This window comes from Blennius ocellaris (genome assembly GCF_963422515.1).
Source record: "Blennius ocellaris genome assembly, chromosome: 8".
NCBI lineage: Eukaryota > Metazoa > Chordata > Actinopteri > Blenniiformes > Blenniidae > Blennius > Blennius ocellaris.
The window spans coordinates 6,448,952-6,471,957 of record NC_137657.1 but is presented as its reverse complement, the minus strand read 5'-3'; the positions used below and the strand labels follow the sequence as shown (position 1 = coordinate 6,471,957).

Here is a 23,006-nt window from a genome sequence, read left to right as displayed (position 1 = left end):
GCTCCGCCCCCTCGACACGAGGACTTTGTTAGCGTTGGACATGGAGCAGACACCGGCAGCACAGACAAATCCCTGTCACGCTGTCTGAGGAAACGCCTGCAGAAGGTCGGAGGTCAATGCAGGGGGGGGGGGCGTCTCCGTGGCTCGCCCCGAATGCTGATTGATTTTCTTAAGTGGGTGTTATCGGGAGGGGGGGTAATGGTTTAGAGGGGGGTGGGTGGGTGTAAAGCCACTTACCCTTACCCCATGTGGCGATGCGGGTAAGGGAATGTGCTACAAAGGAAGGGGAAAGACGCCTTGAGTCACAACATGCCTGCTCTCCTCCGCTAAGCTGTGGACCTCAGCGGGAGTGCGTTTTCACTTTCCCTGAAACGCGACACTCCACCACATGTTTCCCTTTTAATAGACAGCTGAGTGGAGAACGGGCGGCAGTGTGGTCTGTTTGCCATTTGCTCGAACACTGAGGACGCCACGCTCTCGGCTCTTCTGCTGGATTTATGACTTGTTCAGAGATGCACAACCATGGTGGCCATTGACGATTCCATCAGGCACTCCATTATGGCAGTTCAAAGTGTTTTGCAGGCGAAACGGGGAAATCAATTTTCATACAACCTGAATTAAGACTTTACGTTGAGTTATTGAATAACTTACCAGAATACGGCTGCAATTACTAAAATTAGCTAATATTGGACAAGTTCAGCAGATGTACTTTACGCAAAATGACTGTTGACTCCTGTCCTTTTCACTCCTTTCCCCTCACCCCAACCGGAATAGCAGAACGCCGCCACCTCTGAGCGGTTCTGCAAAGGTTGCTTCAGATGAAAACAGGAGTTTTCCCCTTCCATAGCCGCTTATGTGTTCATGTGGATTTGTAGGGTTTCTCTCTGTAAAAGAGCCCTAAAAAACAAACAAAAAAACAATTCAAGTTGTACATTTCCATCAGGACTATGAAAAAAAACATAAAAAAGTGGGAGTGCTTATAAGCTTCATTATGAATTAAATGAATAAAAGACAAAGCAATGAATAAATCAGTTTGAACCTTTTGTTATACTCTCCTCTTCAGATTATATCGCCCCGGGTTGAACTTGGCCTCTTTTGACGTAATGGCTTCCCATTTTCAGCTTGTCAGGACACGAAAACATTTTTGCCGTTTTCCCCATTGGTGCTCAGGAGTTTGACTTTTCCCAAACTGTTGATATATCGTGGTATTTGAGCAGCTCTTATTTTTGGGCCCACTTGAGTAAATTTGATCAGTTTCCAGAGTACATCTGTAATTATGAATAAAAAGTTTGTCGTTGTCAAGTGTCTGCAGTGGCGTGATGCCATTTAAATGTCTGCCACCACCTCGAGTGAAATAGAGAAAGGTCACACATAAGACCGGAACACAGTTCGTCATCCAACTTGATTTTCTCCCCACCAGGGCGGCTGTGATATTTAAAGATATTTGTTTCTGCCTCAAAAAGCATTAAAACTTTAGAGACGACACCGTGTCCTCTCTCTGAACTCCACGTAAATACCGACATTTAACAATATTATTAACGCAAGGTCTGATCCAGACTGACTGGAGAGTTTCCACAGTTATTGATCAAAAGCAAAGCTGAACAAGGAGAGTGATTACTGGTCGTCATTCAGTGTTGTTTGGATCATTACTGCTATAGATTTTAACGTTTGATATTTTAAATCAAAGAGGAAAATATTGTGTATGTGGGCAGTGATGTTGAGCTATAAAATGTGTTGTTTTTTATGAATTAGATGATGGTCTTCATTCCTGTTTGTGTATATATGTGTGTTTGTATATATTATTCATATATATGTGTTCTTTTTTTTACATAATATTCAGGATGCAAGGAGGAGTAAATACATTTGACTTCTTCCTGCCTTATTTAGACATTTCAACATGTTTTATGTTTATAATTACATTGGACATAGATTGTATAGTTTATTTACAGTGTGTGTGTGTAATGTGCCATGTCAGATTCAACAAATGCTCGTCACTTCAGATAAGTGTGTCACCCTTGTGAAAATGGTCCATTGGTGCATTAGTCAGAACTACAAATTTGCATAATCACCGCCTCACTATTCCATATATGGCTTCTTCAACTCCAACGCTCGCCAGCAGGCCTCCATTCACGGAAGTGGCATCAAAGACGAAGAACTGTACCAGTTCAGAGATCTAAGTCCTGTTAATGGAGATCAAAACTAACAGATCCTTTTCATCTGTGTCGTACTTGGAAAATAAAACATCCTCAAAATCATTGCAGTGGGTGGAAAAATAGCGAGCGTTGTAAATGCCTTGTTGCCTTGTCAGTTGCAATGAAGCAGTGAAGACAAAATGGTTATCCAAAAGCATCAATAAAGTATCATAATAAATCAATTATAAATGAGCAATGATATCGGGCTTTAAGAATAAAACTGCGAGGGAGTGAGAGAGTTTGGGATCGCCATGTAAGACGTGATCCACATGTTGGACTTGGCACATGTTTCACGCCAGATGCCTTTACTGACACAGCCGGAGCAGTTTGGGGTTGAGGGCCTCGTTCAGGGACCCGGAGCTGAAACCTGACAAGAATGAGATTTGAACGAGCTTCACAATAACAAAGAACATCCAATGTTTTCGTGAAAAAAAGAAAATAGGATAAAAGCAGATTGTTGATGAAGGAACTGATTGTGGATAAAAGTACTGATCGTGGAGCGCCGCTACGTCAAGTTTTGTTTGTGCTCGTGGAGAGATGAAATATGGTTAATAAGAACTAGCGAAGGCAGTGAGTTTGTGTTTGTTGTCATAAACATAAAGCCCGTGGGCCAAAACTGGCACACAAGAGGCTCAAATCCAGCGAAACCACCAAGCAAATTGTAAATACTTAAAATAAAACAATTCTTTTTTAAACTTTAAAATTTCTTAATAGTAGAAATGGCTATAGATGTTTTATGATATTTCACTGTATTTTGTACCAAAACATTCCATTAGAAATGTGGCATTTTTGGCAGACATTGTTTTCTGGAAATATCTAAATTTTTATCATTTTATATTTAGTAGTAGTAGTAATAGTTTATTCAGTCAACCAAATATAAGATGCAGCAACAGGAAATCCAAGGATAAAAAGCAAGAGAAATCAGAGGAAGACTGAAGGGTTTAGGCTGAGGTTTAACTTGTATTGCCTAACCCTTTACATAATGAACTTAATGAACATAATGCTTCTGCAATTGGTGTGACAAAAACAACAAAAACTTGCCATTCCTTTGCCATTCCAAAATTGCCGAACAAAAACTTTCCTCTGAGCGAACAACTTTTAATCTCGTCTCTTCTGAGCTCGATACCTTTCGAGAGGTGGTGAGCTTTAATCGCCTTTTAAATATTTTGAGGGTTTATAAGTTATCGTCCAGATTGTTTCAGAGCTTAACCCCTCTCATGGAAATACATCTACTTTTTATATTTGTTCTTACCTTATTTGTTTTGCAAAAAACCCAGAATCCCTGAGCCCATATGGGCTCTCCCTATGTTTGAATATTGAATGTTTGCATTACATAGATGCTGCACCGCAACAAAGACGAAGCTTAAAGTTTAATTTCAGAGGTTATTGTGGCTCTATTTTACTGGTCCGGCTCACTCGAGGTGAAATTGGACCGTATGCGACCCCTGATTGCGTTTGGTCTGGAATTATTCTGTCTTACATGAAACCCTTTGTCTTGTAGAAGAAGATAATCTCTATCAAGGTCCTTTTTGTTTTATCCTTTGATAAAACCTGGTAACGGCTCTGAAAGGTCACTTAAAAAACACATTTTGTCTGACCTGCGTATTATGATGCCTTGCCCCGGATGATCCCGACAAATGTTTACTCTAACTCTGATCTTAATCCCAGATTATCCGTCTTGAAGTTTAGATCATGGATAAGTGAGTCAATCTGCCTGCAGGGAGCCGAGATGATTAACCAAATGTCTCCAGGTGGGGGAGGAGGGTGTCTGAGATTCCTGCTTCTGGATCTCTTATTTTCTATAGAAACTCCACCAAGTGGATGAGAAGTCCCGCTTCGCGCCGTCTTAATGATCTCTTCAACACGCGTCTTGTGTTTGCGCGTTGCCAATTAGAGCTGACGTCACAAGAATGGCTGTACGATCATCTGCAGCGCTAATATCTTGTGCCCGTTCTCAATCAATGGAGGAATTGTTCTGCAAGTGCGAAGTCTGAATAGACCACGCATCCATAATTGATTCTGCACGTAGTGCAGGCTGAACGCTGGAGGTAGAGCGAGCAAGCAAACAAACAAAGCGGAGCAGACATCTGGTCCGGTGGACTGCAGGCCAAGCTCTGATTTAATGACTCCCTTCAGTTGTGGATTCGAAATTGTTCAAATGCACATTGAAAGATTATGGTTATCATTTCGTCAGCAGTTGATTCCAAAGCCAGGGCTTTGTACGGGAAGTACATTGGACTGGAAATGGATAGAACTACAATTGCAGATAATCCGTATTATTAGTTTTTGATGTTTTGTGCAAGTGCAGATCATCAAATGATGGCAATCACCAAGACACCCATGAAATCTGTCACATTTGGTGTACAAGCGGACAAAGATGGAAGAAAATGTTCTGACCTGTGTAACAAAACCTTTTTGGTTTTAAAGCACATCACGGTACAGTTCAACCAGCCGTTGCTGCTAGAGATGAGCATGATTACCATAACCATTACTGCAAGACCAGGATGTCACACATAAAGCCTGTGGGCCGAAACTGACCCACGAGAGGCTCCAGTCCGGCCAAACCAGCAAGAAAAGGCTCAAAAATTCAAAGAACACATAGATTTCATTGTATTTTGCACCAGAAGGTTTAATCAAAATTGGCTATATGTTGATATTGTAGTAATTTTCTATAGTACCGGTAATTGTTTTGTTTTGTGACAATATAGACATTCTTGTCACCTTTACTCTATATCACAACAAAGAGAAACTTTAAAGTTTAAATTTAAAGGTTCTTCTGGTATTATTTATACTCGTCCAGCCTATTCCGGATGGAATTGTGCCGCGTGTGGCCCCTGAACTAAAATGGGTTTGACACCCGTTTCCTGGACTTTTGACGTTAAAGTAAAAAATAGAAGAACTACAAGGACCAGACACAGTGTATTGGATTGTCCTCCATGACATCCAAAGTACCTCTGTCATACAGCGTTCACTTCTCAAAAAGCGTCCAAAAGAATATCAAAGTTATTTTGTAAAAAAAAAGGCGCTAAACTCATGTTTATTTCACTCTTTTCCACGATCTCAATGAATCCCGTCAGTCCAGCCATGACAGGGTGAAGTCCATGCCTCTGTGTTCAGGGACAATTTGTAGTCCGGGAACCGAAAGTGGCTCGCAGATAATCTCAGACCTTTTGCAGAAACAAAATTTGTTTTCCACCTTTTTTCTTCTTCTTTTTTTTTTTTCATGGAAGGACTGTAAAATTCCCACAGTTGTTGAGCACAGACATCTTGTGGGGAAACCTTTTATCCCGAACCATTGAAACCAGAAAATAATGACCACACACACCTAAAAAGCACGACACTTCCCGGGATCGTCTGTCACAGAGATGCAAGGCGACGGTTGTGTTTTCCATCTGGGACTTGGTCCGACGTGTCAAAACAAAGAGAACTTGAGAGCGCGAAGGAGCGACATAAGCTGGCGAGCTTGGCTTTGCTTTAACCTTAGCTGAACCACCATCAGCATGTGGCTGCCAGCTGGAGCGCTCGCTAATCCAGAGGATGCTGCCTCTGCAAGTCTTTCACAGCGCCGCCACTTGAAATGTGCCTGGGTTTGAGGTCAAAGCCTCCGCCATCGCCATTTTGTCAGAATTAGACTTTTGTGTCGGTGAAGATCCAAGTAGGTCGTCACGTTCTCGCAGCAAAATCCCCCCCCCCCCCCCCCCCCCCCAAAAAAAAAAAAAACCAACTTAACGATTACAGGCAGCTGTCCTCGGGTGCAGACGAGGCTCAGCCGCACCGGAGAGTTTTCTCATTTAAATCTCTTCTTGAACAACGGCCACATTAATGAATTTCTAAAATTACAGAAGGTATGAATGCTTATTGTGATTCCTCCCGGCTTGAATTTGGCACAAACTCCTCTGAGATCTCCACAAAGATTGAACCTGTGATTGCTTTTTTATGCTTAATGTTCAATTGAAACCTAATCAGCAGCGGCTGCACAGAGTAGGAAATTAAATACTCCTGCTATATATCCAGGAGCCCGCTCTATTAAAGGCAGAGAAGATTGCTTGTCAGCCCCTCCTGAAGCTGTCAGTTATTTAAAAAAAAAAAAGAAAACATATCAGCTTGCAGACGCCATGTTTTTGGGTAATATCCACGGAATGAAGCTTTGTTTAGGTTTGTGCTTTGGCAGCAGGGTGAAGATGTTTTTCTGGGAGCAGATTGCCAGAGCAGATTGTGAGCTGAGGTGCCATCATCAGATCTGGCGAGTTTCAGCTCTGGGATTTGTCAGAAGATTTTGTTCACTTTTTGGAAAAGCAACCTGTTGTCACGCTAACCGCATCTCTGTGCACGTCTGTTTTCCCCCCCCGGGGTCTAAATGAATCGGTCCGCGCCATCAAAAGCACATTGGACCGATGAAAGCCAACGGCACGTTTAGCGGTAATAGTTTGCGATCGTTTTTCCAATACCGGAGTCATTTCTCTGGTGCGGCTCGCGTTGTCTCGTGAGGATGAGCTGTCCTGCACCATGTGTCCACAGACGAGAGAGTCACCTCTTCATTTCTCATCCACAGATTCACTGACGGCTGCAGCTGCAGTTTCACTTCCTGTTTGGTGGACCGCTGCCGCTAACGGACGAAAGGTAAACAGACGCTTCTGCCATTAAGTAACACATACACAAAAAGAAAGGACATTTGTCTTTGGTCAGTCTATGTTTTTTGTTATAATGTTGATTCGTGGTAATAAATGTTTTGCCTCGGGGGAGGGGGGGGGGGGGACTAAATGATTCTCGATCAGACATGCATTTGTGGAAATGGCAGCAAGGCAGACTTGACTTGTTAAACCACTCTTGGCGTTGATTTAGATGATTGAAGTTTAAAGAAACAAGACATGTTGGTAGTTTAATGTATTCTTTGAGCAAACATAAGCTTCAATCTTGTGTAGAAGGACCACATTTCTTGAATTATTGTGTGTAGTTTTAATCTCGTGACACACTGTCGATGTAAATCCACTGTAGGGATTAAACTGATGTTTAGGTTTGCTTTTAGGAGACATCGACAGACGGCATTTAATTAATGGCTCTATTTTTAGAATTACTGCTACTGCAGCTTTTTCAAACAAGTACAAGGGTTCCACATTAAAGTGAGCATTTTGGGCTCCGTTGACATAACATCGGTGCTCTGAGCCTCTGAAAACCTTTTGAAAATAAGGTGAGACTTTTCGAATATAATCGCATGTTGTCTGTAGTGAAACCACACGCATGCATGCAAACAACAGCTCCCACTAGTTGCCCAACGTAAAAAAAAAAAAAAAGGTTTTTTTTGCACACCTGCCGTTTCCGTGGAAACGGACACTGTCCTCATAACATTGCTGTCTGAACACGAGGCTTTTCTGACGCAAAGATGCAAAAACGATGTGGTTTCACTTGAAATGTTCACATTTCTGCTCAAATTAGGACAAAGTCAAGCTTCACACGTATCTGTAGGTATTTCCCTAACTCCTGTATGAAATGTCCTGAAGTAATTTTTTTTTCACGGTGTGCAATGTGGTCCTCCTGGTTTTTATGCCAAAAATGACCTTTAATGTATTTTTTCGATGTGTAATTTCTGTGTTTTATTTGCATTTTTACTTTGTTAAAAAAAAAACAATAAAAAAAAAAAAAAGACCACACAAGCACATCTTTGTTCACTGTAAATGAAGCTGCTGACATGTGATAGTTTTTTTTGTTTTTTGCATTGCTCGAGAGTGGAGATGCATGGTTGTGTAATCTTGCACACGGCACTAGTCTGGATTGGCAGATGGAAAATGGGCTGCAAACAGGTTTCTTTAAATTAAGAAGCAGAGTTTCTTGTGTTGATTAAAGCTGATCATTACCACCAGTCCCAAACAGCCTGTGAGGGATGGAAAAGAATTGAGACCATGCTTTCGATAGCTGCCTGTCAATATTAGTAAATTGGCTCATTTCTAGCGTAGACGCTGGCTGTGTCAGGTTTTTTTCTTTTTCTTCCTTTCATTCTTATGCCGTTAGCTTTGTCCTGATGTCAGATAGTCAATGGGGAAAACGGCTGAAACAATGCAGCCAAAATTCGTGGAGTCACTGAAATAGCCGTTGTGTCTGGCCGAACATTTCCCCAGTGAGCTGAAATGTGGACAGCAGAGGACAGGGCCAAGGAGCGCTGATGACAGGGAGCCTCATGGGAAGGCTGGATACAGATGGCTGGCCAGATGCAGGCCTGCTGTGACCTTCAAAGTATCAAAAGGTAAAAGCAAAATGCCTCAAAAAGCAAATGGAAATGGACGGTAGCGCCTGACTGAGCAAATGTTTGTTGTGTCCGGAGCTTCCCCCCGGTTGCCGTGCTGGTTCTCTCAGACTTGGTTCTGTGTTGCATCGGTGTGTCGTCACGCGTCATTTTCCTTCATCAGAAGTTAACTTTGGCACCACGCTGCGACTCGGGTCCTTTGTGCTCCTGCTGCGCCAGTGATCCACGTCCTGTGAACGAAACAACACAGACTGGACTTTCCCCGACTTGTGAAGATATTAATTGGAAATGTAGTAACCTGCAGAGCTTGAGACTTGCGGTTGGAGGGAGGTCAAAGGATTGCGATTCCAGTGTTTGCAAATGCAGCTAAACACAACAGAGTCGCTTAAATTACACTTTTCTCTTTTTCTCATTATAAACATCAGCTGTTTGAGTTTCTTACCACTACTGAACTGTCGGATGTCACAAGTCTGTGTTTTGACACCAGATGGTTGGTTGGTTGTGGCTCAGGTAGTTCAGCTGCTCCTCTTCTGATTCCAAGGTTGGTCGTGGAATTCCCAACTCTGCTTGTCAACACGTTGAGGTCAAAGTGGGGACCTTTGAGTGTGTGCATGACGATAGGATTATAATTATGAAGAATCTGTTAATCTCACCACCACTTGGTTCAGAGCCGATGAAAATGTGGTTCTAATCATTTCAAGGAACTTTGCAAAATGGAACAAATTTCGCAGAAGTTAGTGTTTCATCAGAGCCGACGTCAAAGAAACTGGATCAATAAACCATTGATGAGTCTTTGTGGAAGGAAGTAGACACACAAAGATCTGAATCAGCGTTTCCTGCTGATCGGAGGTTGAGTTAATACTGGGTCACTGTGCCGTCTGCTTAAGACAACACATTAATGATGAGCTCGTCGGTTTTCAATCTGTCAAACGTTTCTGCTGCAACCATTCATACTTTACTTCCTCGCTGATTTGATTGTGAAAATAAGCTCAGATCTTCCGGACAAGGACATTTTAACACATCCCTCTACTGGTGTGTGTATGTTGTGATTCTGTGTGTGTTTTCACCAACGTTGCTGGCGGTTTGACGGCGCGAGCGCTCTGTGCTGCTTCGTCGTCTCCTGAGGAAGAAATCAGATGGACATTGGATTCTCTTTGACGCTCCAGTGAAAGATTCAGCTCAAACTTTTGAGTCGGGTTTATTTGGACACTGAGTGAACAATGGCTCTGTTGCCTCGGTGCTTGAAGGGATGAACTCCTGATGCAATCCAGGCAGGGGGGCTACGAAGCGAAGGCTAGCAGCCTCCTGACATTGTGCAGGCCTCCGGGGCTTTGAGCTCGGAAAAAGGAGAGCCATGATCAGAGCTGGGAACTGGATGGCGAGCCCGGGGGGAGGGGGGGGGGGGGGGTTCTGGGGAGGGGAGGGAGGAGTAAGGGGCTATGCTGTGAGAAATAAGAGGAGATGGAGGAGGGTTGAGGTGTCAGGCGTATAATTGGGGTGAGGAGATCTCTGGGGTGGATAGAGGAAAGCTTTATTAAGACCGCTCCAGTCTGATGTGCTTGCATGGCCGCCTGGCTCTTCCCTCGCACGCCCACGCCTTCGGCCCGATCTCCCATTTCCACAAGAGACTCTGTAACAACAAAGGGATGAAGGCCAAAGTCCTCAAGCTCCCTTCAGTCTCCGATAAGACAAAAGACCCCATTACTTGAAAAGCACTGATGGGAGGCAGCAGCGTATGGATCTGCCTTTTCTTTTCAAATCGGGACACAAATGTTTTCTTTCTTTTGGTTTTTTTGTTTTTTCTTCTTCACTTTCTTTACCAAGTTGTTTCTGCTGCGACAAGAGCTGCACTTGAATAAAATGAAATGCATTCACTCGAGTTGTGTTCCCCTACTGATGTCCATCTGATAACCTTTGCCGAACTTTGCGGAAGAAACCTCCTTCTTTGTCCACGTCTGAATAGTGGACAAGCTTTTCCTTTTTCCTCTTTATACACGCGATCTGTTTTTGTTTTGCTCGGGTTGTTATCTCAGGAGGGCATGACCCGAAAGTGTATTGCGAGAAGAACATTTATGAAGTGTCCACAGCCAGAAGCGTGGACAGAAATTGGCGCTCCGAATGGATAAAAGAGGAATAATCTCACTTGTTTTTGGCTCGCGAGGGAAAACAAACTTTCCAGGGTGACTTCCCCCGTGACTGATTGTATCAAGTCTGACGGTGAGATTAAGAGCTTAACTGCTTATTTTCCCTCTGCTCTGTGAACATCCAAACGTTACTTTGGAGTCACCGATGTTCCCACATCGACGATTGAGCCTCTTTTCTCGACGCGTGCTTCTGTAACTCGTTTTTATTTTTTTATCTCACCGGAAACGTTTCTTGCCTTCTCACAAAAAAGCAGATTTACTGAGTGACACAACAAAGATTTGACGTTGAAGCAAGGGGCGGTTTTGGGAAGAATTAGCAGCCGCCCCCAGTTCTCAGCTGCAAATTGGTTTCTGAGGAACTCCTAAAAAAAAAAAAAAAAAAAAAACGCGAGGTAGAGGTCTGTTCTGTGCTTCCTTAGTAGCTTGTTAATCCCCCACAGCTCCGGCTGGAGGCAAAGCTGCTTGCGCATACATGGGCCCCATGGAAAATGGCGCGGCTCCTCCTCCAGCCTCCTTTCGTCCTCTTTCCACTCGGTCCTGCAGGGCTTGGCTAATCCTCTGCCTGGTCATGGCACAGAGATTGCAGGCTTTTTCAAAGCTGGCTGGACTTCAAAGTTACAGGGATACAGGGACTCGAGGAGGTAGGAGGAAATTAGGTCCACCGCAAGCGGCGGCGGCGGTGAGGGTTCACCTCAGCATCTCCTTCTGGAGTCCTGAGGTGACACTTTATGTTTTGGGGGTGAAAAACCTCGGACAACTATCCTTCCAGGGTGTTTTCAGAAATTACACATTGACAAACAAGGCTTTGAATTACTCAGGCCCTGTTGGAAACGACGTTTTAAAGGAAATGCAAAGGTTTTGCTGCGTTTTGGTTTTTTTTCCACATGACAATGGTGCTTGAAAACACGGAAAACGCAACTTTTTGAAATCCACTTTTCTCCTGGCACTTGGTCGTTTTATTTCGACAGTCACCGTGATAAATATCCAACTTGGTCGTCTGTCTCCTCGAATGTCTGCGTTCTTCCATTGTTAATATTTAGAGTGTTTTATTCTCTCACGTGGTTACAAAAACAACCAACACCACCCTCTAGTGGCCCAACCTGAAAATTAATTTTGTCAGCGTTCCTGCTGTTGCTGTGTAAACAAACATTGTTTTCAAAATGTTGCCATATAAACAGGATACTTTTCTAAAACGAAAAGGCAAAATTGATGCGTTTTCACCTGAAACCTTGTTGTTCAATCAGGGTTTTAGCGGCAGGCACACTTTGATAAAGCTAATATATCCAACCAGTCCTTGTTTTTTTTCCCTCTTGTTTAAAACATCTGCGGCCATGTTTGCTTTTTCAAGCTGTTCTGTTATAAACCGCTGCCAAAATCCACAGTGTGTAGGGAGGTGAAATCCCCCAATTAGTTGAACTAATCGCTCACAAAAGTAATTTACTTTGAGATTCCAGTCGATTGGACGTCTCCTCTCTACTGTTTTCTTTTGCGCTGGGCTGATCTCATCAATCGAGCATTACTCCGCTGAATACACCAGACGACGAACGTTCAAGATTTAAAGTTTTTTGACAAATGATTCTTTTTTTTTTTTCTCCACTGTGTTGGAAACCTCTTGTGATGTTGATCTGTTTGTAAAATCTTGGATAACACTGGTTTAAAAAAAAAAAAAATCAGAGCAACTTTCCAGCTAAATGTTGTCTGATAATAAAATGTGCCGGCGTGAAATTGGCTTTGTGTTGTGTGTTTGTGTTGCGTTCTGGAAACGGAAACTTAATTTGCATGAGCCTCTTTTTATTGTCATTAAAAACAGATATTGTATTTCATCTCAGCTTGTCGAGACAAAGTGTTTTGAACTCATTGAGGCCTGTTTGCACAATCAGATTTGTCAAAAAATATATTTTTTAAGGCAAATCGCAGCAAACTGTTTATACCTCGTCGCATCTCAGTTATAACTCTGGAGGAACTTTCTTAGAAATCAGTGAATTCAAGCCATTTTTTTCGCATTAGAATTTGCTTGAAAATTGCATTTCTTTTCCATCTTGGATGAAGTTTGACATTATTTGAAACAAATGCTGAGGGAGAAAACAGCGGGCTTTGGGGTTAAAGGGCTCAAAGCTTCAGCTGTGGTTAGTCATGTTGAGATATTTTGAAAAATAATTTTATGGCCAGAAAAGTTGAAGTGAACTCCCCCGCAGATCAGAATTTTAACTTGAAATGTCAAGAGAAATCACGTTACTCGTATTGCCAAGTTGTCAGTGTCACACATGCTGAAGGTGAAAGTGATTTACACTGCGAACATGACGGTCATGTTTGAGTTTTAGCAGGTTCCTGCGAGAAAATGACTTTCTCAATGTTTTCTATGAACTGTGCAATCTTTGCGGCATTCATGAAAGTTTCTTAATCAGAGTTGGTTTATAGTTTGTGTGTTTGTAATGATGTGGCCCGGCAATACATATTGGATTATTGAAGATTGTTTCATATTGCATGAAATCGTATAAAACATTTGGATCAAAGTCATGAATTGAAATAAAGATAAACTCAAACTTGTGGTGTTGTCTCTAACTCTCAAGTCGTACCACATTTTGTGCAGCTTATTAAAACTTTCATGAAACAGGAAGAGAAATGTGCTTCCTTCTTTGGCCACCAGGTGGAGAACTTGTATTCAGATTTCTCTCCGAGAGAAGTCGAGCTAGGTTGCATTTTCAGAGTCGCTTCAGGCCCCGTTTACATGATTTCAGTGGAAAACTGAAAACTTTTGTTGCGTTTTGGACGTCTGGTGCTCTGAGCCATGGACAACACAACTTTTTGAATATGGCCCCGAATGTGGAATATTTTAAAAACACCCCAACTCTGTCTCCATGGAAACAGAAGATCATCAACTTTTCCGAAAGGCTGATACGGCACACTGCAAAACGTTGCCGTCTAAATGAGAAAGCTGTTCTTAAATGAAAAAGTACAAATTATACATTTTCACTAGTCTAGGAAAGTTATCCATCACTTCAGCGGCTTCCCCGGTTCCAGTGAGACTTTAAAAGACGTTGTCTTATCCAAGTCACCGTACTGTAAAATCTTTCAAACTCACTTTAATCATCCGGCTGCTTGTGTTTGAAGCCATCGGCTCGCGGCAAAAATATTCCCCACAAAAGAATTACCACGGTATAAACTCTCCTGTCAAAACAAGGTAAACAAACTGTGGATCTTTTGCATCCTGTGCGTGCTGATACCGTTTAAAATCCATTTTAGGTAAGCGCTACTAATGACATAAGATGAAGCGAATAAGATAAAAGCCCAGCACAGCTGCTACTATGGAAGCCACGGTTAATGACATAATCTTCCTTGTTGAGCTAAAGCTAACTAACCTTTTCACAGGGTTACCCCAGGGTGAAGCTTTAAACAGTTTATTGACATCTGACATGATTGGCTGTTTGTGTGCGTGTGTGTGTGCGTGCACTGAGGTCTGACCGAGTCACTGCATATCGACTGCACACTTCCTGAACATCAAGACGGGGGAATAATGCCGAATCCCAAACCCCCGGACTCCACTTAAGGTAATTACCGTGTTGCACATGCAGATGTATCTGCTGAATGAGGGAGAGGAAGAGCTGGAAGCGAAAGAGAAATTTGCAATCATGCCTCATTGTAATCAAGGCACTGAAAGTGCGAACCTTTTGAATTGTTCAGGCAATTAAAACACTTTAAACAGCTATATTTAAGTGGCGAGACAAAATATAGGAGGGAAAAAAAATGTGACGGCCAAAAGGGCTCGGCTGCCTCTTAATAATAAAACAAAACAAAACAAAAAAGCATCTGGATGGAAGTGCTTCATTGAGAGGACTGTAAACAGGATGTGTAAAGAGGCCGCAGGTTCGATGGGTCGTGTTGCATTCAGACTCTCCAAACGGTCGGATTTTATTTAGTTTTAAAGTCATTTCCATAGTGCATACACCGAGATGGAGCCAGAGCATTTTTTTTTTTTAATGGTACATTTCCATGGAGATGGAGCTGAAGTATTTTCAAAACATTGCATTTTCAGTGGCTCCGAGCACTGAATCTCAAGATTTGCATTTTTTTTTTTACCAGAAAACAGCCATATAACGGAGACGTTAGTTTCCAGATGTTGTGAAAGGGACTCATTTGATTATTATTTTTAAATATGATACCAACCTTTTAGTGTAAAACGAGCCAGATCAAAATATCAAACCAGAGATTTAGTTAAGCGTCTGAGTGTAACTGTACTTCAAATGCAGTCCCGATTTGTTTCTTCACATGCGAGTAGTTCATCACTAAAATCAATGGCGGATTGTGGAGTGTGATTCTCACTGTGATGAATTTGACGGAGCTCCCCCAGCAGAGCTCACCTTCACTACTCCAGCGCCTGGCTCAGTGGGAACGCACCATCTCCACTTTGCATCCATTTGCGTGTGATTGCATCATAACTGCAACTTGTTTGCTGGTTTTCCACATTCCCATGTCTGCAGTGATCATTACCAAAATGTGAAAATGGATTGGGGGGGGGAAACAATACAGTTTACAGCAGATTGTTTTTGTGTAAACAAAGAGATGAGGGAGAGTTTGTTTGGGGCAACGTGAAGGGACAGATGGATCCGATCAAGCCTTTATCTACAGACGGTCTGTGGTTCATCATTGGAGATCTGGATTTGGGTTTGGAACACAAGCTGTGCTGACTGACGGCATGTTTAGAAGGCAGAGGCCTTCTCATGCACTGCTATATCTAATTTCTTTGTTTCACAGATGATTATAAGCCTGATTAAAAAAAATTTTCCCCCAGAATTCCATCCTGTTCATGAAGCACCTCAGTGATGTGGGGAAAACACCATTTCGGGTGAATTTTCTCAATTGAATAAATTAAAGGTGGGAAAAAAAATGGACACTGCAATCAATAAATGACAATAACTGTCAGCTGCAGCCTCTTCAGAGCAGTATTGAGTCTTTTTTGTTCAGGTTTCCCCTCGTCCTGTTGGCCACAGAGCGGCGAAGACCGACTCTATTGACCATAAAGGCCAGCAGCTTATATGTGCGTTTGATGCTGTGTGTGGTTATTGAACTGGAGCTGCTGGCATGATGTGGGTGGACCAGTCTGATTAGTTTTATTGATCGAGGAGCGGTGGAAATGGGTTACTTCCATTCTACCTCCCTGAGACCGTTTTTCATTGTATATGGGACAGAAAGCGGCAGTTAGATGTTCAGGACTTCTTAATTAATTCCCACACCAATCCCCCACAATGAGCCTGTTAATTTGGAGACCTAACATATTAGGGTGTACTAAAAAGCTTATTTTTTTATTGCAAACATGATGTTGTGGCAGTTTTACCTGAGCGCTTCTCATGTTTCTTGTAATTGATGTTTACAAATCCTCTTGGTGGGGCATTAGGGAAGATTGGTGTATTAATTGGCAAGGTATGCCATCTAAACGGGTAATTGCGAGCCGTTTGCCGGAATGCAAATGCACTCGGCTTTTACACAGCTTGTTTGTTCAGGTGCAGGTCGGCGGCAAATTAAGACGCTCAATTTGATGCCCTCTGCTTTTAAGAGCTTCACCCTGTTTGCCGATTGTCGCAGGTGTTTACAGTCGCCGCAGCTTACCTGCGACTCAGAAACACATCATCTACTATTAAACGCACAAATCGACTGTCATAAACGTAAAGTGGCGTCCCGGCTAAACATTCCACTGTCCTGTTATTATTTTCAACTTTGACATTGTTCCCTTCATAATTCTAAGAAGTGTTGTTGTTCGTCTTTTTACATTTTGATACATTTCATAAATTGCCAACATCTGGATCTGTACTGGTGTTTTCTACTTAGTGGAGTTTTTATCAGGCTGAAAGGAAGACTTACTGCTGATTGTGCACCAGGCTTGTGGCAAATGGTATTTGGGTTAAGGATTAGCATTTGAAGTAATGAACAATTGGCTTTAGGATTTCTCACTTTCACTGCATCTCAGGCGCTTTTACACGACAACAGTGATCTGAGCCACTATGGCTGCATTTACATTGACCCAATTTGAATTTTTTTTCTCGATCTGCTTGTGAACAAAGTAAGTGGGGGGGAAAAGACATGCCTTCAGATATTTTGAGATCGGATGCGGGCCTCATTTATGTGTGAAAATAAATCAGGAAAAATCCAGCATAGTGGTCAGTCGAAGAGGTCACATGACTTCTTCGTCATTGGGGAAAGGAGGAAATAATTGCAGAACATGCAGAAGAAGCAAGACCTGCAGTGTAATTGCAATGTTTTCAGAGACAAGCGGCAGAAGAACCAGCGGAGATCAGTATTCATGCTCCTCCGTCCCTCCTTTGCCCCGCGTTCAGACTCTGAAGTGTCTGATATTGATAGCCCAGATAACCTGTAATTTTTAAGAATGTGTTATTTCGCCGGCCTTGCTTGTTGTTTCCGCGTCTATTATTATTGTTGTTTTATGATCCTGCACATGGAGACCCTGGAATTGACTCGACATTTTCTGCTCATAAATCCTCGCCGTGTGACCATGTTTCACCAGTGATTCCGAGTCCCGGATCTCATGTGCAGCCTGGCATGTAAATCGTCCTACAGTTCAGCGGTGCGATTGTAAAACACACTATGAATTCTCATTTTTACCATTTAAATGCATGGAATTACATGCACGCCCCCCAGTAAGAGTGTTTATTTACATCCATATGAGCCAATAAATAAGCAGCCAGTTTTTCAGCTCTTGTAATAAACACAGTTTGCCCAACGCCTTTGTTCTCTGCACCTGTCGGACCGGAATTAAAGCTCCGTTTATCAGGGCCACCCCGCGCGCCATCTGACCTGATTGATGACTCGTCAATGGCAGGCGACACAGGAGGACTCCCACCGCCGAATCCCAGAACCCCTGAAACTCCATCCATTTTCAAGAGCGGTGACCATTTCGTACCTCTACATACGTGTGGGCGTCCGATATTTAGTTCATCTTCATTCGGCGCTTCTCGGCGGGCGCCGGGATCCAATTTCGGCTCGATGGTGGGGTGGAGGAGGAGCGCGGCGCGTCTCTCCACCGCCGAGTTTCTGTGCACATCAGCACACACCTTCCGCAGGGCCGGTCGGCGGAGAGCTGGGGGGGGTTAAGCGCTCTCCTCACGAGCACCTGTGTGTGTCTGGGAGATCAGGGAACGCGAGTGGGCGGATGGGATGAGAACAGAAGGCGAGGATGAAGCATCGGAGAGGGTGAAGAAGGTGATTACTGAGGGCCGACTTCAGAGAAAGTGGCGCAGGAATGCAAGGAGATAGAATTTTTTTTCCCCTCATTGTGGCACAGAAGCGCCTCTCAGATTTGCACTTTCCAGTCTTTTCTTCCAGTTTGCGTTTTTTTTTCTCAATCCCTCGTTTCCCGGGAGCCCCGTCGCCGTCTTCCATTATTTGTGTGTCTCTTCGCTCCCTTTTCACCTGTCTTTACCATTTCACTCAGCGCCTGCTTCCACAGGGCTGTGATTGGAGGAGAGCGCTGAGCATCAGTGACCTGATCCTCGTTCCTATTCAGACACCTCAGAGCACATTTCTGCTCCGTCTCCACATCACTTACTGCACAGCCTCCCGCCTCTGCTTTTACCTCTTTTGTTTCGCAACATCTTGTTTAGCTTTTAAGTACCCCCCCTGTCCCCTTCCCCGTCCCCATTTATTAATTTTCTTTTTTGAAACTTAAATCCATCTGACTTGCGTACCGTTAAAAAAAGTTGACATGGCATCACAAGCAAAAGGCTTGGTAAGCTTTTTAAAGCCAGTCACGGTGCACCATTCCCCCGTCGTAATTACTGCTGAAACAAGCAGCTCTGGGAAGTTTCAGCACTGGTGGACCCGTCATTACTGACAATCTCCCAGCCTTTATCAGCCACGGTTAAGACGCGGGCGCACCGCGGGGCTGTGATGATTGCGTTGCTGAACTGGGGGGAGGAGGAAAAGAGTGTTAGAGGAATGGGGGTAGTGGGCAACTGGAGGTTTTTCCTAACCGTGTTCACTGAAACTCTCTAAACTAAGGGGGGAAAAAAAAAAATGACGTGTCTTAAACCAAAAAAGCAGCTCAACTCTGCCAAACTATCTCCGTTGCCATGGTGATCTGACACTTTCTCACTCCGAGAGGAGAACTTCAAATCTATTACGCTCACGCCGCCCTGTCAAGCATGTTTTTGTGCTGAGGAGGTGTCCGACGCCTGCTGCACAGCCTGCTGTCAACGCGGAGGGCTGGAAAACACAAGATGGTTCGTGCTCTTCAGATCAAGTCGTCAGCGCCCGGGCTTTTTCAGCTCGAGACGCGAGCAGTCATTTACTCTCCTCCAAGAGTCTGAGCTTCCACTTGCAACTTGTTTCCAAGCCAAAACATGTTTTGTTTTTTTGTCGTCCCCCACTAGATTGTTGGTCACAAACCAGCTCTGAGAGGGTGGATCTGTTGAAGGACCAAACAAGGATTACTTCATGGTGGAGAATATGTAAAATGTGTCGTCTAACAAATGTGGTTTTTATTACACTGGAGTTTAAGAAGTGTGTGCTCAGCATTCTGAAAGCCAAGTGTGATGATTGTGAAAAATAGTTGCTTCTTTATAGATTGTTTCATAGATTTAACAGGACGACTTATGCTTATTTGATTTTTTTTTTTTTTTTTTTTATAATTCAAAACTTCAGTAACTTTCCCGGAGTTATAGTTCAGAGCCATTTTATTCCTTACTGCTCCTTTTACAGAGTCCCTCAGTTCTGTTTGAAACTGGCAGCTTTATAGCTGTCCTCCTTTTCCTGATTGGCCGATTTCCAGCTAGTCAGTTTGTCTACAGCGCTGGAGTGGCTGTAATTTGACATCAGCTTCATCTAGATGCCATCCTCTGGAATATCCTGTGCCTGCAGCAGAATCCCCAATAAAAACCTCACTCTGTGCATTTATATAATTTTGATTCGTGAGCTTTCTTGAATATTTCCACGTCATTATTTGTGTCACATTTAAGACAAAACGTCTCACTGTGCAACCTTTTAATGTGCGTGCAACAGAAAACTGCACATTAGCTGTCCCCGTAATGTTATAAAGCGAAGCAATTTAACTTTGTTAGTATGCAATGTCATCCACAAATTATTCTTTTCAGCATTTTATGTACAAAACAAATCAGCAGGGGAGCTTTTAAAAAGGTTTTCTGTGTTTGTTCCTTTCTTTACATTTGACAAGCAAGAGTGACTCACACTGCTGTAAGAAGCTGCTCTGTCTGTCGCTTTTCTTGGTTCAATATGCAGTTTTAAGAAGGATTTTCTGTCTTTTTTTATTTATTTATTTTTTTCCCAAAGCAAATGTGCTTCTGGCACCATAATGGTGACTAAATGCTAACAGAGTGGCCATCAATCCGTAAGTAGTAACCCGAAAGCTCCGGAAATGTTCGCTGCTGTAGACCAACCAACTGTTTTCACCAGCCTCTCCGCAGCATATAGTCAACCTTCTGTGCCGAGCGTTTGTGCTTCAGCGTTCCATGAAATGGCTTGGCTAAATTTGCAGGCTCGTGGGTGTGTGATTACGCGCATGTGTGTCTGTGTAAGTGTTATTGTGCAGCTTTAGCCACTTTCCAATTGGGCGTGGGACTGTGCTAAAAAAAAAAAAGAATAATAATAATAATAGTGAGGCAGTAAGGCAACTGCAGGCAGCGAGCAACTTTGACCCAGCAGGTGGTAACACGTGTCCTTACTTTACCTGCCCGGCTCTGAGCACCTGCCCCAAGGTGGGAACCAACCGGTTCCGCTGCAACATGGAGGAAGGGAACCTTTTAGTTCTTCCAGTCCATCTGCTGGGAGCTGTTGCTTTGATTCTCAGAAGTACATGTTTTTTCAGTTTTTTTTTAAACTCATTTCGACTTCATAAAAGCCCCCCAAAAAATCAATTTAAAGCTGCAGAACATTCCTGCCATTGTGGGTTTCCTGCACAGCTGTCACAGACAGTAGTTTGAAAATTGCACTTAATTTCAGTTCCGCTGGTACCTGGACCGCAGGAATAAAAGTTTATAAGAAAATCGTGACTAAAAGAAAAAGTGGTTGTCGGGTACTTTGTATTCCCTCCCTGAAAATACGCTTGGACTGAAATGAGTGTCTCACAATCCTCAGGAACACTTTCATCCTGTCGGTGCAGATACATTATTGATGTAGTTCCAGGAGCATGCACACTGACAACTTGAAGCTCTTGTACAAAGACCATAGTTTACCTTCAATGTATTAAATGTTGTGCAACAGCACAATGTTTTTTTTGTTTTCTTTTTCTTGCCTTGCTCGTCTGAGCCGCAATACTGGAATGTGTTGTCTTTCAACATGTTGCTAATTTTAGAGGATGTAAAAAAACATCTGAAGTTTGTTTTGGCTTCGTATGTAGGAACTGCTGACTCAGCGTTGGAGGTTGATCAGAACCACGTTGAATGACGAAGACGGATCACATGACAACAACTATCTGTAGTGGGCCTGTGGAGAAGATTCAAACGACACCCAGAAAAGCCCAAACACAAAAGGGAAGATTGTAAACAACCATGCCGCCTAATGTCCAAAGTATAAAAATGTTTTTAATTTTTAATTAAAAATGCTACCTAGATTTTTTTGCCACATTGATGATTGATCAGTATTTCATCTTGTAGGTTTCTTCTTGTTCAATGTTTTTATTCCGTTCAGAGCCTCTGAAGTGCTGCCAACGGTCTGGAGTCATTCTTTAAACATTTTTCTTTAATTTTGTGTACTGAGGAGGAAGTGACACGCAACCATTCTCCCGTCAGGTCAAGGTGTCGGTCAAACACGCGGCAGCTACGATTCATAGAAATGCTCCATTAAGGATTCCACAGAAGCCATTTATCAGCATAATATTGAAAGTAAACATGTTGCCATCTCTTCCGTTTCAAATCCGATTTTTCCAGCATGCAGAAGCCAAACCGTGTCAAACATATCACTGTCCTCGCACTCTCTGTCTGCACGCCATACACCCCGGGCTCTGGTGTTTACCGCTGCGTACTCCGCCAGGCCCCGTCGCCCGTTTCAACGCCGAGGCCACTCTACTACCCCGTAATCTCATAAATTACTCATCGCTTCATTCCTACCCAAAGGTCGCATGCATAATTCAGAAAATGGACACTGCTGAAGCCATAAAGGAATATTTTAAAACCCCATCTTTATTGGTGTTTAGAATCACAGTACTCTTGGGGAGAGGTACGTAAAAGTGCAGCAAAGCAAAGGTTTGTTTTACAAGTCTGATGCAGAGGGAGGATTACTTTTCCCAAGGTTGCTACGCTGGTGCGAGGAACCGAGGAGAGAGTGTGTGTGTGTGTGTGTGTGTGTGTGTGTGTGTGTGTGTTCTCTCTAAATGTATAATAGCACCTCAGACCGGCCGGTGTTGTCTCAAGGGCAGAACCTGAATAGGGAATAGCTCTCTGCCCTGTTGACGGATGAAGCCCATCCATGCGCCAAGTTCAACAAGTCAGCCGCACTTCCCCGGCTCTGCACCCCTTCTCGGTTGCACGCCGGTCCCTTGCCCCCCCCCCCCCCCCCCCCCGTGCTACTGCACTCATCTTCTCTCTTTTCAAATGGTAATGGCAGTGAACCATGCTGGAGCTCTCCAGCTCGGAGAGAACTCTCTCTCCTCCGAAAAGGAATTTATGGATGGTCATGCGGAGTTTTTAAGGTTTTGGCCCAGCAGGCTCGCTGAATTTTTCCTTGTGGCCGAATCATTTTGGCCACAGTCTCAGCAGCTTACCGCAATACACCGCGGGTCTCTGGCTATTGTTATTATGCAAAATCAAACCGAATCCAGTTTCAATGCCCTCTCTGGTCTCCATAAACCACTGATGATATGTGGGGACCACCGCCTGCTTTGTGCAGGCTGGTGGACTGAAGACTGTCCAAGCTAAATTACATTTTGCCTCTTGAGCAACAGAACCCCACACGCCCCCCCCCCCCCCCCCCCCCCCCACCCCACCCCAGACCCGTCCAACACTACCCCATCTTTCTCATCAAAGCTCGTTTAGCCACAACAGACAGTGACGATCAGAAGCTTAGCTCCGGTGAGTCCGCTCCCTCGCCGTGTTTGGTTTGTGTGGAATCGTGGACGTGATCAAGCACAAAGAGACGAAACGACTCCCGAAACTCCATGTCGACTATTGTTCTCCCGTCACATCAGCCTCCACTACCACTACCAACCGTCATCGGGTGAAAAGGAACTGGGATGTTTTGTGGGGATAAGATATCAAAAACCTTTTTAACACGCTGAAGATTTTTTTTTCTTTTCAGAATTAACAGAAACCAGAAAACAGAAGAAATACATGTCACAGGAACTGCATGTGATATTATTGTACAATTTAGCGTTGCAGTGAGCGAGAGATGATCTTATCACATCCATCACTGTCGGCACATTTAGATTGATCTATAATCAAAAATTGCACAGTGCAATAATGCACAGGTAGA

The 23,006-nt window shown here is 43.4% G+C and overlaps 1 protein-coding gene across 1 annotated transcript in view; it reads left to right on the top strand.

Moving 5' to 3' along the window:
• Positions 1-23,006, top strand: part of sema6cb (semaphorin 6Cb) — a 201,060-nt gene that overhangs the window by 16,575 nt on the left and 161,479 nt on the right. The window contains exon 2 of the mRNA XM_080501600.1: positions 6,745-6,812. The gene's annotated coding sequence lies outside the window, so the exon portion shown is untranslated. The remainder of the gene's footprint in view (positions 1-6,744; positions 6,813-23,006) is intronic.